The sequence below is a fragment of the Nannobrachium achirus genome (assembly GCF_963921795.1).
Source record: "Nannobrachium achirus genome assembly, chromosome: 1".
In the NCBI taxonomy this organism is placed as follows: domain Eukaryota; kingdom Metazoa; phylum Chordata; class Actinopteri; order Myctophiformes; family Myctophidae; genus Nannobrachium; species Nannobrachium achirus.
The window spans coordinates 58,809,031-58,826,312 of NC_137810.1; positions in this window are offsets into that span (position 1 = coordinate 58,809,031).

A 17,282-nucleotide genomic window follows, 5' to 3' on the forward strand; every position below is an offset into this window, starting at 1 on the left:
TATATGAAAGTTTCAAGTTTCAAGAAAATGTACTTTTACCCAACATAATTCTTTTAGATGTATTTCATTGTCTTACCATTTCTTCAGGCTTTCCTCTACGTATCTGTTGTGTGTGTGTACTTGCATTTCATCGACTACTGAATGATTTTTAATTATACATCATGGGTTTTAGGCAACGCCCAGTTTGGCAATATCTATTCTAACATGACTTCCTGTGTTATAATCACCAACGCCTAATGCCTCCACCATTGCAGATATACACACATGCATATGCGCAACACACACACACACACACACACACACACACACACACACACACACACACACACACACACACACACACACACACACACACACACACACACACACACACACACACACACACACACACCATAGAGGCATAAATGCAATGCTTTATTTTATTTTCATTTACAATGTTATGGATCACTACCACTTTCCAGTTTTTACATTGAAATTGATGACAACATAAATGTTTGGTAACTAATTAATGAATGAAGTAATTCAAACTTTATTTAAGATTCTCTGAGAAATCATTGGGTTTGGACCTCATTTATATAATGGTGCTGAGATTACACTGTTGAAAATACATACAAAGATTAACAAATAAAATCAGTTTAAGATTGTTATTTGTTACCATGGGAAATACAACCGTACAAGTCAACAGACAGAATACAGTATAGCTACAGGTATGGACGATAGTACTTTTTTGTTTATGACATTTTCAAAAAGGACAATGAAGACAGACAAGTATAACACGGAATAAGAAAGAAGTCAAAAGGGAACTAAAACTAACCAAAAACAAATAGTAAGACGGAATCACATAAAACAAAATAGCCTTGATATAAAGTAAAAGCAGAGTCAAAATTATACAAAGCAGACGTAAGACAAAAGGACGCAAATCAGGTTCATCACAGCAACAGACATCCAATCAAGACAAAGTTGATAGTACAATCTTTAAATTGCCAAGAGTTAAAAGGGTATTCATGGTTTTATGTCACAGTGCACGATGCATGAGTCTGTGCTGTAGAAATACTAAAATGAGTCTTTCCAAGGTCAGACATGGAATGAGGTCCCTGCACAACCAAACAGTTGCTGGAGCAAGTAAAAAAGAACCACGGTTACAAATATAACATAGATGTGATTGATGGTGCCATCCATCATGAGTCATATCGTCACTATCGTCGGGCAGAAACCTTGTATCTCCAAGTTTCAAATGTGTACATTTTTCGCAAAGTAAAGCACTGCTTCATCATACAAGGCCATCGCACAAAAGTAGCTAGTGAAGACAGCTGATCTAGAAGCACACAACGCCTCGCGGTGCGAGGCGTTGTGTGCTTGTAGATCGACTGTTTTCACTAGTTTAAATCATTTTAAGAAGATAAATGCAAAACACACGGTTTTGGACATACAAGGTTTCCACCCGACAACGATGATATGCATCTAAATATAAGTGCCACAAGATGAGCCAGGATATGCAGAAATAGTATATAAACACTTTTAATATTAGATTTTCCCAATTGACATGTAACAATGCAAGACTTCATAAAAACATAGTTGTCCTTCAATCGTATGTCTCATTGGCTGGAATCGTTGCTTCTTCGACCTCCCTATACAGTAGACACAGTGAAAGAAGAGTTTTTATAATTACATGAGATCAACAGAAAGTTTGAATATGAAATTACAATAACCATCCAATCTTTTGAAATGAGTATACTAATGTAAACCGTGTCCCTGGCTGACACAAATATCTTTGATTAATTCATGAAATACTGTATCATAGTAAAATATTGACGTATATTATAATATTATAATTTGTGTGACAGTAGATAGATTCTTGCAGGGGCGTCAATTGGGTATGGCAGGGGTATGCAGCTGCCATACCCTGGGTCCAGGCCAGGGGGAAAATAAAAGTTAAATTTAAATTTAAATCCATGAATGTCTATCTGTATTATGTTGTTAAATTACAGTAAAATAACTACAAAATCTAACAAAATGGTCACTTTAACAAGGTATTGTGGCACGTTTACTAACATGCCAAGTTTATCTGCACTTGAACAACCATTCCAGGCTGCCATATCCAGCCCAAGAAATCGTAGAAACGGGGGGAAATAGAATGTACTTCTTAAGGTATGGCAACCATGACTGGTGTCTTGCACGCGCGCGAAGGCGCGCGTGCAAGACACCAGTCATGTTGCCATACCTTAGCTTTTTCTGAACTGACGCCACTGGATTCTTGGAAATTAACTTCCAAAAATAAAAGTCATGGCATGGGTGGAACTTGTGGTAAATCTGTACAGTGCATATGATTTCAACACTGACCTTTGCTGTGTGAGTTTCTTTCCTGTTAGAAACCAAGAAGAACAGGTCATCATATTAGAGACATAAGGATTGCATCATATATTTTAGATTTTGAAATAACGTTGCAGAGGTTGATACAGACTTACTCTTTCTGTACTTTGAGCAACAAAAGCAGAGGCAGCACACTCCTACAGCGGAGCAGGCCAAACTACTAGCCAGAGCCATCAGAGCATGCTTATAGTCTGGGGAAATGGAGAAAGGAAGATTAACAATGCAGTAACCCTGTGTTTGCCAGTGTGACCTCGCCTCCTCCACTCCTCATTAATCAATCTTTATTTATATAGCATATACCCGTAATTGCCGGACTATAAGCCGCAGCTTTTTTCCCCATGTTTTGAACCCTGCGGCTTATACAACGGTGCGGCTTATATAACGATTTTTACACCTAACGGCCAGTTATTTCGTTTTACAATGGTCTTTAACAAGGATTTATATATAGATTTCTACAGCTAATGGCCACCAGGGGCGCTCTAGCAAGAAGCAGGAAGGACACCTGCGGCTTATAGCCCGGTGGGCTTATATATGTAAACATTTGTTTTTGGAGCGGTGAAAGCGCTCCCAATAGACAGGTATGTCCGTGGGTATGTGGGTGGCTGGCTGGCTGGCCGTGTCCGTCCGTCCGTAGCCTGGCAATACCTTGAGTGGCCACACACAACACACTAGTTAAAGGAGGGGCGCTGTTTTGTGCACACACACACACACACACACACACACACACACACACACACACACACACAGGGTATAGCTGCTCAGATTCACCGCTCCACTTCGAACCGAGGTTTGATTTTTTGTTCTAAATTTAGCTGGTGCGGCTTATATTCAGGTGCGGCTTATAGTCCAGCAATTACGGTAACATTATATAGTCTATACAGTAAGTGAAACTCAATGCTCTTCACTCAAAAACATATTAAAAGATATGAAAACATTAACATTAAAATATAAAAGCAATGCAAATAATCTAGGTGAAAACAATGTTAAAATGGTATAAATGTTATTTAAAAATCCTGTGGATCGCGTCAAGGGTCGTGCAGAGAAGGTTAGAGAGGCAGGGGCTGACATTTCTAAAAAGGCCTTTTGGTGAGAATATCAAAAATAGCCGATCTCCAAGGTTTTGTCAGACAGGAGAGAATTACAGCTGTTACAAGCCTGCTACTGTAGTAATAAAACGAAGCATCACTTCTTCAGTCTCAGCCTGGGAGAGAAAATCTTGTAATGAGTTATCATTATTTATTCATTTACATTTCTGATTTGAGCATTTCTGATGTGAGCCAGATAATGATTGAAGTCAGAGTTAATAAATTGACTGCTTAGACATAATTGAGCAATAGGAATGGTCATTATAGGCAAATGACATAATATCTGTCTACAGTATGTACGTCTATTATCACTGTAATAACGATTAGAAAATGTTGACATTCAGTGTCGAGCTGTGTCCCAAATGATTCCTTGGTTGATTCCTTGGTGGTCACAGCTTTCTTCCTTTTATTCCCAATATTTATTCCCGTTCATTTCCATGGACGTTTTGAATATCCCCAAAACACTTTCACCCGCTCACACTTTCACCTCCAAAAAAACAAAAGAAAGGTTCAGAACTATGTTTTGGTGTACCCTATCCACGACTTTCCAACTCCCCATAGTGCATTGCGCAGACGTTGTACCGCGCTTCCGGCGCCGCAGCCGAGTGCGATTCACAAGCTCACAACAGGTTGCATCGGCAACGCGACGCGAGCTTGTACGTCTGCTGTTAAACCTGGAAGTGTGGTCCAAATAATCTCCTGTAAACTCCCGCGGAAAGAGGGTGGATAATGTTAGTGACTGAAGGACGGTTCATAATGAGACTTTAATTACTTGCACAAACAGGTCGTGGCCCTCTCCACCTGCCATCGCTACCGCAGGTGACCTCTTTTGACCCCAGTAGCAGGAAGCCCACGGAGCAGCCAAAGCGACAGGTCGAGTTGAAGGTCTGGTTCGATCCCGAGCAGTCGATGTAGCCGTCGTCAGGTGCAGACAGTGCAGAACACTCCACACCTAGAGAAACATGGGGGTTAAAGTGTATCTGCAATGCTTTGTCCCAATGCCATCTTACTACTGTGTGAAGATGGATTTCTGCTGTGCCACATAAACCCCACGTGTTAGCATTTTGAGTGTGGCTTTACGCGTCGGCAAACAGGAAACGGAGGAAACAGATGTCAAGTTGGATGTGACCATAAGCATCACAGGTTAATTGGGGAAGCGCATGCAGTTGCCTTGTGGTTAGAGTGTCCGCCCTGAGGCTGGGAGGTCGGGGTTCAATCCCTGGCCCGGTTCACACCAAAGAAGACTATAAAAATGGTACCCCTGCTTGGCACTCAGCATCAAAGATTGGATTGGTGGGTTAAGGCCATGCAACATGCTATAATGTCCAGGGGGTGTACTTACTTGTGCATCAAGCTTCCTCACACTCAGTAAACAGGAGATAAGCTCCTGACCTATAGGGGCCACATAAGCACAGGAACCTTTGTTTCCCGAGGCTACCGGTACTTTACTACATAATTAGGGAGACAAGGTGAGTTAGATAATACGTAAACATACGTAATCAACAAGCGATCCTTCAAGCTGTGGGCAGAGGGCTGAGGTGTAAATATGGAGCTGTTATGATAACTTATGACAGGGATTTAAACTTAAGTGTCAAAATGAGACGAATGGTTTTTGAGCCAGTATTGTATGAATCAGCGGGCTATACTGAGCATATCCTGTGGAAGTGCATTAAGAAATGTTTATCTCTGCTTTTCTGCGTTATAGTGACAGTGAAAGAGAGACAGGAAAGGCAGACGGAGTCACAGAGAACAGGTTAATGACACAAAGCAGACAGTCAAACTGGGGACAAGCTGGTGTGTGCCCGAGCCATTCAGTTATCAGGTCGCCCAGAAATGTTTATCTTAGCTTGTCAGCATGTGCACAGTAAAACCCTCTGTGTTCAATTGGGTTGAGGTTGAACCTAGTGTGGCTCTGAGAGTGTACGGTACGTAGGGTCCATTTGGTTCCAATTCTGCACTCTCAGAGCTACTGTAAATGAACAGTGAGAATTTGACATTGTGTATTTGGGAAGGTTAGAGTACACATACCTGTACAACTGATTCAGAAGGCATTTGTAGAATCGGCCTATAACATACATGGGCAACTGGCGGCCCGGGGGCCACATGCGGCCCGGGGGCCCCAACCTTCACTTAATGCGGCCCGCAGGTTAATACTGGTCCGGAATACTGATATATTATTGGTTTCAGCTGTTACAATTCCAAACATGACCTGCTTTAATTCCGTCAGTCTATCTTTGTAGCTTAATGACTAGTATAGTAGTATTAAAATGTATTGTTTAAAGTTAACATGAGTATATAACTAAATGCGTTTGAAATTAAATCAAAATGTTACATTTCAGGATTCCAATTAAAAAATAACAAAAAATTATTCAGGATTCCAATTCAAAAGAAGCAAAAATAGCCGATCTACAAGCTCAAAACGCATCGCAGCTTGTAGATCTGCTACTTTTGTGTGAGATACTAGAATGACAAAGTAGGACGTAGCAATTTGCAATGTGGCCCTCTGGAGTGAAGGTGGAAATATAGTGGCCCTCTCCATCATCAAAGTTGCCCACCCCTGGCCTCTAAGGTCATAATTTTAAAGTGCACATACCTGTACACTGTGGCTCTGTGTGGTCCCACTGTCCAGAAGAGTTACAACTGACCACTGATGGTCCAGACAACACCAAGCCTTCCTCACACTGGAAGCTGCAGGTGGACTCAAAGCTGAGGTTTCCATGGAGACCGCTGCATCTCATGTCACCATGGTGGGGTCTGATAGGCTCCGTACATGACACTGCTGTGAAGTCAATCAAACATTGAACAAAAACAACACAAACTGATCACAGACGTTTGGGGTAGGCTACTTTTTGATACAATAAAAAATAAAAATCACACTTGTGTGAACTGAGCGGTGGAGGCTGTGTGTGCGCGCGTGTGTGCGCGTGCGTGCGTGCGTGCGTGTGTATGTGTGTGTGTGTGTGTGTGTGTGTGTGTGTGTGTGTGTGTGTGTGTGTGTGTGTGTGTGTGTGTGTGAATGTGTGTGTGAGTGTGCCTGGCCTGAGGCTGAACAACAGCGCCCCTCCCTTAACATGTGTGGTCAGAAAAGGTATTGCAGGCTACATACAGACAGACAGACAGACAGACAGACAGACAGACAGACACGCACGCATACACACACGGCCACGTATAGGAGACGGTGTGACCACCGCTCAAAAAATAAACTCTCTTGCCAGCTACTTGGGACACAAACGTACAGTAGGTCACAACATTGTCCCACAGGGTCATAGATAAAAGATCTAAACTAAACTAAACTAAACCACACTAAACTACACTAAACTGACAAATATATTGCGTTATAAAGAACTAATCGATAAATAGTATTGTGTTCCTCATGGGCGGAGAGGGTAGAAACTAAGGCTTCCAGGGAATCGAAAGGTCACTGCTTTAATAGACCCTCGGCTTATACCGTTTACAGCTTGCCCAGTTTAATATCCGATCTATTAGCTCACAACGTGTCCCAATGTGAGCTTGTAGATCTGCAGTGATCACCCCGATAGAATATATGGACGTTAGGTTTCATGAGGCTAACTAGCAATCCCCCCACGCGACGCCTCCTTATTCCCTTATTCTCCGTATTTAAGTGTGAAGTAAAGCTCTCCGTTTACCTGTTTGGCACCTGTCTCCCTCAAAGCCAGGTTCACAGAAGCAGACTGTCTTGTTGATGCTCTCTGAACAGTTCCCCCTTTCACATGAAGCGTTGGTGCATTGGACTGTCAGGGAAAAGTGCATTAACAAAACGATCTACCATCGTCCCTTTTGATGTTATCACAATTATGTTTGTAGGTATGTAACTTGTTTATGTCTGAGTGGAAGTGCATTAAAGGAGTAGCTCACCCCCAAAATGCCTTTTTTTCTATTGATTACTCACGTCATGGAGACTTGAGTTCAATAATATTTTTTGGTTTTTGTTACCTAAGACAAAAATTTGATTACAATAAATTTGCCTCCAGTGATTCCGGATGGGGACCCAAACGCATTTAACCTGACTGCGTCAGATAATGGCAGCAGTGCGTATGCCTGGCTGCATACCGCTCTGCTTACCATCATCTGGGATCGTTCGGGCAGACTCGATGTAAGGGGCGGGACATTTTTTCAAATTCTTTAGCAGGTGATTGGATGGTGCCGTCTCTCTATCACAGTCTGGGAGTGCCAACTCCAACCACTCATCCGCCTCCTGGGTTTCCACGTGGTCTGCAATCAGACTCTATTGGTTCAGAGCCGCTCAGAGCCCGCCCTTAGCTGCCGCTGATTGGTGCGGCCCGGGGCTTTACGAGTGTGATCAACTCTCCCAGAGAGATCTCAGATGGTAAAGTAGGGCGGTACGCACTACTGCCACCATCTGGCGCAAGTTAGGTTAAAACGCATTCGGGTCCCCATCCGGAATCAACGGGGGTAGATTTACTATAATCAAGTTTTTGTCTTAGGAATGCGACAAATACAAAAAAAATATCATTGAACTCAAGTCTCCATGACGTGAGTAATCAATAGAAAAAAGTCATTTTGGGGGTGAACTACTCCTTTAAGAAATGTTTATCTCTGCTTTTCTGCTTTATAGTGACAGTGAAAGAGAGACAGGAAAGGCAGACAGAGAACAGGGTAATGACACAAAGCAGACAGTGGAACTGGGGACAAGCTGAACAAGCTGGTATGTGCCCTAACCATTCGGCTATCATGTCGCCCAGAAATGTTTATCTTAGCATGTCAGCATGTGCACAATGCAGTAAAATCCTGTGTTCATTTAGGTTGAGGTTGAATCTAGTGAAGCTCTGAGAGTGTGTGTAGGGTCCATTTGGTTCCAATTCTGCACTCTCAGAGTATTTGGGAAGGTTAGAGTACACATACCTGTACAACTGATTCAGAAGGCATTTGTAGAATCGGCCTATATAAGGTCTTAATTTTAAAGTGCACATACCTGCAGCGTTGTTTTTGACAGCAAATTTTTATTTAGTTTTATTCATAGTCTTTTGAATAAAATGTCATTTAGTTTTGGTCATAATTTAGTCACCTGAAAAGTTTTAGCCTAATTTTAGTCAACTAAATATCATGAGATTTTAGTTGACTAAATCTACAGTTGATTTAGTCAACTAAAATGTATTTTGGCAGGCCTTGATGGCATCATAATGACTTTTTTTTACACTTGGTTGCATGCTGAAAATAGCCGATCTACAAGCTCACAACGCGTCGCAGCGCGGCGCGTTGTGAGCTTGTAGATCTGCTATTTTCAGCAAGCAACCCCTGAGAGCAACCAAACATAAAATGACTTTCTCCTCCACTTGTCCCTCCCTTACATTTTAGTCTAGTTTTTATTTTGTTGACGAAATTGTCAATATATTTAGTCTTAGTTTTAGTCATCACAGCTTAGTTTTTATTTAGTTTTTGTCAGTGAAAGAAACGCAGTCGACACATATTTTTCCTCATAGTTTTAGTCGACGAAATCAACACTGCATACCTGTACACTGTGGCTCCGTGTGGTCCCACTGTCCAGAAGAGTTACAACTGACCACTGATGGTCCAGACAACACCAAGCCTTCCTCACACTGGAAGCTGCAGGTGGACTCAAAGCTGAGGTTTCCATGGAGACCAGAGCATCTCATGTCACCATGGTGGGGGTTGATAGGCTCCGTACATGACACTGCTGTGATGTCAATCAAACAATACACACAAACTGATCACATCACAGACGTTTGGGGTAGGCTACTTTATACTACAAAAGGTCACAACATGGTCCCACAGGGTCACAGTCCTCACAGATATAGTCAAAACAAAAAAATAAAAATCAAACCTCGGTTCGAAGTGAAGCGGTGAATCTGAGTATAAAATTGTCTAGAGCTACGGAATTCAGAATGAATGAATGATTTTATCTGGAGGGCCGGATTGTCATGTGAAGCTTGACCAATCCTCAAACTATGGTCTCATTGGACATTTTTAATCACCGGGACGGACACTACACACATTATTCCGGACGTACGGGACAGATAAAACCTGTTCATTCTGGACTGAAATGACCATATATGGACATGGGGGACACACAGGGGACACACATTTACGGACAGATAAATCCTGTTCATTCTGGACTGAAATGACCATATATGGACATGGGGGACACACATTTACGGACAGATAAAACCTGTTCATTCTGGACTGAAATGACCATATATGGACATGGGGGACACACAAAGCCACTCCTTGGAAGCGGCTTTCACCGCTTCAAAAAAATAAACTAAACAGACAAATATTGCGTCGTTTAATTCATCAGGTTCTAATGTCATGGTCATTGCCATCGGGTCCCACTCAGAGCCTACTTGTACTGTACTGCTAACAACTGGCTAACAATGCCCCACCACTCCTTATTCCTTCATGTAGTTTGTTGTTTTAAGTGTGAAGTAAAGCTCTCCATGTACCTGTTTGGCACCTGTCTCCCTCAAAGCCAGGTTCACAGACGCAGACTGTCTCGTTGATGCTCTCTGAACAGTTCCCCCTTTCACATGAAGCGTTGGTGCATTGAGCTGTCAGGGAAAAGTGCATTAAGAAAATCATCTGCCTTTCAATTCACTCCAGAAAGCTGCAATCCCAAACTTTTTTGGCTTGATCTTATTTCTCAATGGAAGAGAGTAGTGTGTAGGCCTATAGTGACACAACCTCCAAGGACTGTAGATGTTAAGAGACAATAAGGTGGACGATATATTATTCTGGACACAGAGTAATGAAGCTAGCTATGTGGCAGCTATGTGCCTTCTTCTACCCTGAAGAAGGCAAAGTTAGCTGCCGAAACTTTGGTTTGGGATCGTGGCCTGCGGGAATTGATCCGAGCGCAGAATCCAAGGCCATATTCATTCTCTGCTTAGTCTGTATAGGATGCTTGTAATATTTCTCATGCTGTTATTGTGCCTATGCTTAGTGTATGCTGCTGCTTTATGCATTATGCTGCTGCTGCATATGTCATGCTCTGCTTAGTCTGTATAGGATGCTGGTAATATTTCTCATGCTGTTATTGCGCCTATGCTTAGTGTATGCTGCTGCTTATTATGCTGCTGCTGTATATGTCATGCTGCTGTTTATATGGTTGCTGTTGCTGCCTTCACGCTGCCATTCTTGTCAATAAAGTATTATTTAACCTAAAGAATGCTCCCCTGAAATGACCCTATGCGTTCACTTTGGCTACCAGCGCGTGCGGCTACCTTATTGTCTCTTGAAGACTATCTTTTGGACAAGGACTTTGGTGTGTGTAGCATTCCAGTGCATAATATTGTGTCTAATGTTGTGTAATCTACCAAACAGAATGGTTAAAATAACTATTTGTTGATAAAAGATTTGTTCCAGAATATTGCAGCTTTACATATTACATTGTTCTTATGAGAGCTAAAGGAACAGCTTATTAGAAAAGAGACATACAGTAAAGTCCTGAGTGTTCATTTAAGGCAACTCTGAGAGTGTACAGTACACATGTAACCAAATGGGCATCATGAGCCATAATGTCCATTTGGTTACATTTTGTGCACTCTCAGAGTTTGATGAACAATGAGGATTTGACTGTGTAGTACTATGCATCATAATTGTATTATGTTAATCGTTTTAAAATAAATATTAAATATTTAACAAACGTTGTCTCCCTTTTGTAACTTGCATGACTGCTCACCTTGATAACAAACAGGGTATTTCTTACGAGCACATTTCTCATCGTTCCACCTCCCTCTGTTGGCCCCGGTGTTGACGTAGATCTCTACGCAGAACTCTGTGATGTGGTTGTTGTTGGGTTCGTTCTGTGCCCAGGAATCGTTCCCGATCCACGTGCTGTTATGGCCAACCCAGGTCCAGGTTTCGTTGGCGTGGGCTCTGGTGATCCCTATCCAGTAGTAAGGGCTCCCGGCTCTGTTGGGCAGTGTGCTGACCAGGTAGTCGTTCTCCTCCTGGCTTTGGATGGCCACCATGTCTGTGTACTCGGTCTGACACCACTGTCTTGCCTGAGTCCAGTTCATAACGTCTTGCGAGTAGTGATACGTCCAGCCCCTGGTTACACCTATTAGAGAATTACCTATAGTGTGAGGGGAAGATTGTTACAGCAACATTAACAAATAAAGAAACATTTATATGGAGTTACATTTGTGTCTTTATCATCCAAGCAAAAGAAAAAGAATTGAGAGAAAAAAAATTAAAACACAACAAAAAAATGTAAACCACAAGCAAAAAAGATATTTCCAAGCAAAGAAAATTATAAACCCAGCAAAAAGATTCAAAGAGCATACAGCAATAAAAAAAATAGTTGCAAGCAAAAAATATATATATATTTTAAACAAAACTTTTAGAACTCGTGAGTAAAAAAGCAAACATTTAAAAATAAATCAAGCAAAATCTTTTTAAACTTCAACAAAATACTTAACTCCATACATTTAGGTCTTATAAAAACAATTGTATTCTTCGCAATTGCTGGTCTATCTTCCATTTCATCAAAGGCAAAGGTGGAGCCATGGATTTAATTTCTCCCCACCCCAGCAAATCGAACCCGGTGTGTGAAATGTATTTTGCGTGTCATATTTGAATGTTTAATGGTTGGGGCTGGTGAGAGTTGCATGATGGGATGGAATGGATTATCTCTGCTACATAGCCTTTACAGTACACAGTATGTATACATAATTGTTATTATATTGTGCAAAGGTGAAAAATCAAAAACAGAAAAAATGTACTGGGTAGACAGAAAATCTCAACTCATCAGTGGCAGTGCAAGAACATAGTGGGACGCAAAATGATGAGGTAGTATAATATAAATCAAGATGCAAACATTAAAGATGGAAGATGCTCATAGGGTGCTGCAGCATTTGCATGCACCTCATAATATGTCCAAAACTGTTACTTTTCAGGATTCAAATTCAAAAGTAGCAGATCTAAAAGCTCAAAACGCTTGCTTCACATGGCATTTCAAGCTTGTGGATCTGCTACTTGTCATGCTGTGATGCTGTAGTATGATCAATAGGGCATTGATTTACGACAGTGTTGTTTTTGACAGCACATTTTGATTTAGTTTTAGTCATAGTCTTTTGAATAAAATGTCTAATTTTAGTCAACTAAATATCATAAGATGTATTTTGGCAGGCCTTGATGGCATCGTAATGACTGATTTGACACTTGGTTGTGTCCTGAAAATAGCCGATCTACAAGCTCACAACGCGTCGCGCTGCGATGCGTTGTGAGCTTGTAGATCTGCTATTTTCAGCATGCACACCTGAGAGCAACCAAACATAAAATGACTGTCTTCTCCACTAGTCTAGTTTTTTTTTGTTGACGAAATTGTCAATATATTTAGTCTTAGTTTTAGTCATCATAGTTTAGTTTATATTTCGTTTTCGTCAGTGAAAAAAACAGTCGACAAACATTTTTCGTCATAGTTTTAGTCGACAAAATCAACACTGATTTACAAACAAAAAATATTTAAAAAAACAAAGAAAAAAAAACTAAAAAAATTAAATTATGGAGATAAGACTTTTTTTTCGCCCGACAGCGATGATGATATACTGTACAGTAACAATAAATGTGATAGTTACCAGTGAAAATGATCATCAGTGCCCACTTCAAAGCACGTGAAGCAGTCCCTCTGGAGAGAGACACGCAGACGCCATTTACTTGTCCAAGAAACATCTCTTGCTTGAATAATAAAAGAAACATGACACAAAAAGTAAGGAATATCGTCATAAAAAATTGGAAATTCAGTGATTTTTCTAGTTCTGTAGAGTGTAGACCAACAACATATTATTTTCTTTTCATTTGAAGTTGAAGGACAAGTGTGTGAAATCTACAAAGAATCATTCTTACACTTACCATAGCAGTTCTAGTGGTATAATGTACGGCATGTAGCGATCTGTGTGTGGCTTAGGTTTTTATAGCCAGCCTCCCTTGCGTGACATTCATTCTAAAACTGTCACAGAATACCTGGATGCATCATAGTTTACTGTAATGAAATGTGAATGGGTGCGATGAATGATTGAATGGCTGGCTGGCTGACTGACTGACTGACTACGGACAGGCCTTCTGGTAATGAAGCCCTTTTCTGGTAAAGGTGCACCTAACAAAACACTTTCCCGGTGAGATATGAACATAGGGGGACGTATTCAATAAAAGCAACATATGCATCAGATGATGAATGTACTTGTTACTGGAACAGATGAAAATGACAAGTTTAGGCTTTTTCAGGAAGTTTTCTGTTTGAGTACAGATGTGAGACAGAAGGCTGGGTTGCAACACAGCACAGGTGTCTAGCCGGAATGAAACTGGGGACATCAGTTTTGTTGGGCAAGTTACTCAGGAATTGTATTAAGTTACTCTTTACTTTACTTACTTATATTCTTTAAAAAGTAATAACATTACTTATTCATTGATATAAAAGTGTATTTGTTATGTTAACCATAAGTCCCCGCCCCTTCCAAACAGTAATATACAATACAATGTGTTGTGTACCGGTATGTGTAGCTAGGAAAAAAAAATTGTGTAGAGATTAGTAGGCCTAATTGCAACTGTAATTAGAGAGCGGACGAGCCCCGCCCCCACTATCATTTCAATGCAAGTGCTCAGTGGCGTTTTGAAGCAACGGCTACGTGCTAGCATGTAGCTAATCCAGGTGCATTCTGGGGAATGGCCCCACTATCTAGGGTGTCAGGCATAATCACCTATAACATTTTCGCCTTGATGGATTAGGTCTTTTCGCGTGGCGTTTTCGCCGTGGAGGAGAGTGTTTTCACCTAACCTGTCTGGCCGTTTCACCGCCGTTGAAGAGCCATTTCGCCTACGCTCAATTCTGCTGTCAGACTGTCCATGTTTGCCTCACCTGTCTGCTGTCGGTGACCATTACACTATCCTATGCACTCCATAGAAATCAAAGTAAAACAGATTAGAGCTATTGGAATCAGGTGCCGCTCTCTCTCTCTCTCTCTCTCTCTCTCTCTCTCTCTCTCTCTCCCCCCCCCTCTCTCCCTCTCTCTCTATGCGTCTTCTGTGTGAGGGATGCATTTATTTTAACAAGCGCATGTCATCTCTGGTCAAATCCCCGCACCAATTGACAAATATTAGAGGCAGAAATTGTGAAAATAGCTGATCTACATGGCTCTTCAACAGCGGTGAATCGACCAAACAGGCCTGGTGAAAAGTCTCTCCGCGGCAAAAAAGCCCCGCGAAAAGACCAAATGTGTTGTGGCGAAAATGTTATAGGCGAAGAGGCTGGTGACCTCTACGTGTTGTAGTAACGTGTCCTTGGTTGACAAAATGGCATCCAAATGGCATATTGGGAATTTTGGCAAAGTGAGTTGTTAATATATGTTTAACACTTACAGATACTGAGCAAACATAACGGTCAGTGCACAAGCACTGCTAAAGGCTAAACCATGGGGTAAACCTATACCCAAATATGTGCAAAGCATGACATCTACTGATTGGTAAACACACCTATTTTGGGCATGTCACAATAGGTGAACATTCAGGAAAAATGGAAGAACATTTAGAAATATTACACAAACATTTAGCAATCATTTGGTGGAAATAGAATATCTATAAGCTCAATGCATCATGTTGTGAGCTTGTAGAATGCTAATTTCGAACCATAATATAACCATATACAATGACAAGTGCGTCATCTGTGTTGGCAAGGCGCAGAGAACAGAATAGGTTATCCTCTGTTTGCTGGACATGAGAGGAACAAAACGAACGCTCGAGTTGTGCAAGTTGAAGTGATTTTACATGAATCTACTGTACTAGACCTTACCCGTTCGAATATATGTGCTGCAAAATATGTGCAGAGTGTGGGTTATGGGGAAAGTAACTGTAACTGCATGGTGCGTGCGTGAGAATATGTGGGAGCATCATAATGTAAGGAGCAGCCCATGGAGGACTGTATATTTATGATGGATACAAATAATTTAACAGCTAAATTAGGTGAATAGAAGTATGAGGATGTATTTGCTCCACATAATTTTTCTATACCCGTTGGAAGATGAGACACACATCACCCGTTGCATGCGTGACCCATGCAGAGAGAGAGAGAGAGAGAGAGAGAGAGAGAGAGAGAGAGAGAGAGAGAGAGAGAGAGAGAGAGAGACTGCAACATTCCTAACTGTGAGAGAGGTGTGTGTGGGCCCGGGGCTACAGATCCCATGGCCTGGAGGAACGGACCGTAACCCTGACAACAGGCTGTAGAGCTGTAGAGTGAAGAAACGCTAATAAATCGCTAGAATTTGGGAAAAATGAAATTCGGGCTCCGTCACCGTGTGTATAATGCTAATGACCAATGCCATGTTAAATTTGAGATCAGTCGCTGAAGCGAGTGAATAGATAATGCATTTTGTGACCTACTGACTGACTGACTGACTGACTGACTGACTGACTGACTGACCTCTCTCTCTAATTATATGTTAGATGACCTAAATGAGCTGACTGACGTACGCCAGAGCAATGACAGGTGATAACATGCCACACACACATACTGTTATCCTGTAACATAGGATAACAGGTAATGAAATGTCCTCAACTAAGAATAGTGACGCGGGACACAAGGACTGTCACTCCCATGACACCACATCTACAGGAACACCACAAGAGCTTCCACTGTATTCATATGTCTCATAGGTTTCTACTTCATAGGTTTCTACATAATCTGCACAATTGCCTAAATTGATTAAGCCAATTAACCACTTAAGACCTATATTATACTTAGTTGAACAAAGGTATTGTGCAAATGTGGTGATCTACAAGCTCACAGCACATCGTATGCAAAACACGAAAAACATGAAACTTTAGTTGTGGCAACAGTATTGATGATCACTGACACCAATATCACACTAATCTCCATTCATCCGTCCGTCCATCCCGCCAGCCTCCTTCACAGTTTAGGCACTGCGGTGACACCAGCTGTTTTGTGTGTGTCCTGGAGCCAAGATATTAGAATTTTGTTCAACTCCGCTGGCCTGGAACAAGGGCATGGAGAAGATGATAAGTAACACGCACGCACGCACACACGCACACACACACACACACACACACACACACACACACACACACACACACACACACACACACACACACACACACACACTCACATTACATTAAATGTCTAGACTAGGTCTATACTCTATACTAATGAGACCTAGTATAGGTACTGTATACGGGTCCCCTCTTGACCAAATTAGGCGATGTACTGTACATAGATCTGCAATTTTGTTCTCTTCAGAACTGGGATGCTAGGGCTCAAGTGGTTAAGGGACTAAAGGGCCCTCCACAGACACCAAGCACTACAACTATATCTACATTTCACCACTGTCCTCGTTACAGTTGTGGTGTGGAAAAAGGGGTCATTGGACAGATAAAACAAACATGACCTTTTTCCCCAGAAAGTACAGGTGTGCATACTACTCTGACTATCCATAACCCTAAAGGTCTTTACACACCGGGAGCATGATAAATAAATAAGCATGATCTGTGTGAATATGCGTGTTCTGAAAATGCATCTGCACATATTTTGCATCAAACTATTCATATAGTTGGTGCCTCATTCATACAGACTGATGCTTTTACTCAATGTGAAAAATCAACCTCACGCTCTGTGTGGATGTACATCACACTCATGCACGCACGCACGCGCACACACACACTCTCACACACACATACTTCTCCATCTGAGTCCAGTGTCCACACTCCTCAATGTGTCCTCTGGTCAGGTTGGCGATCTAGCAGGAAGAGAGGTAAGCAAAGTTTATGAGCCCTGGTACTTGAAATCCTTGACTTCCTTCAACACAGTGCCTCCTGTTGTTG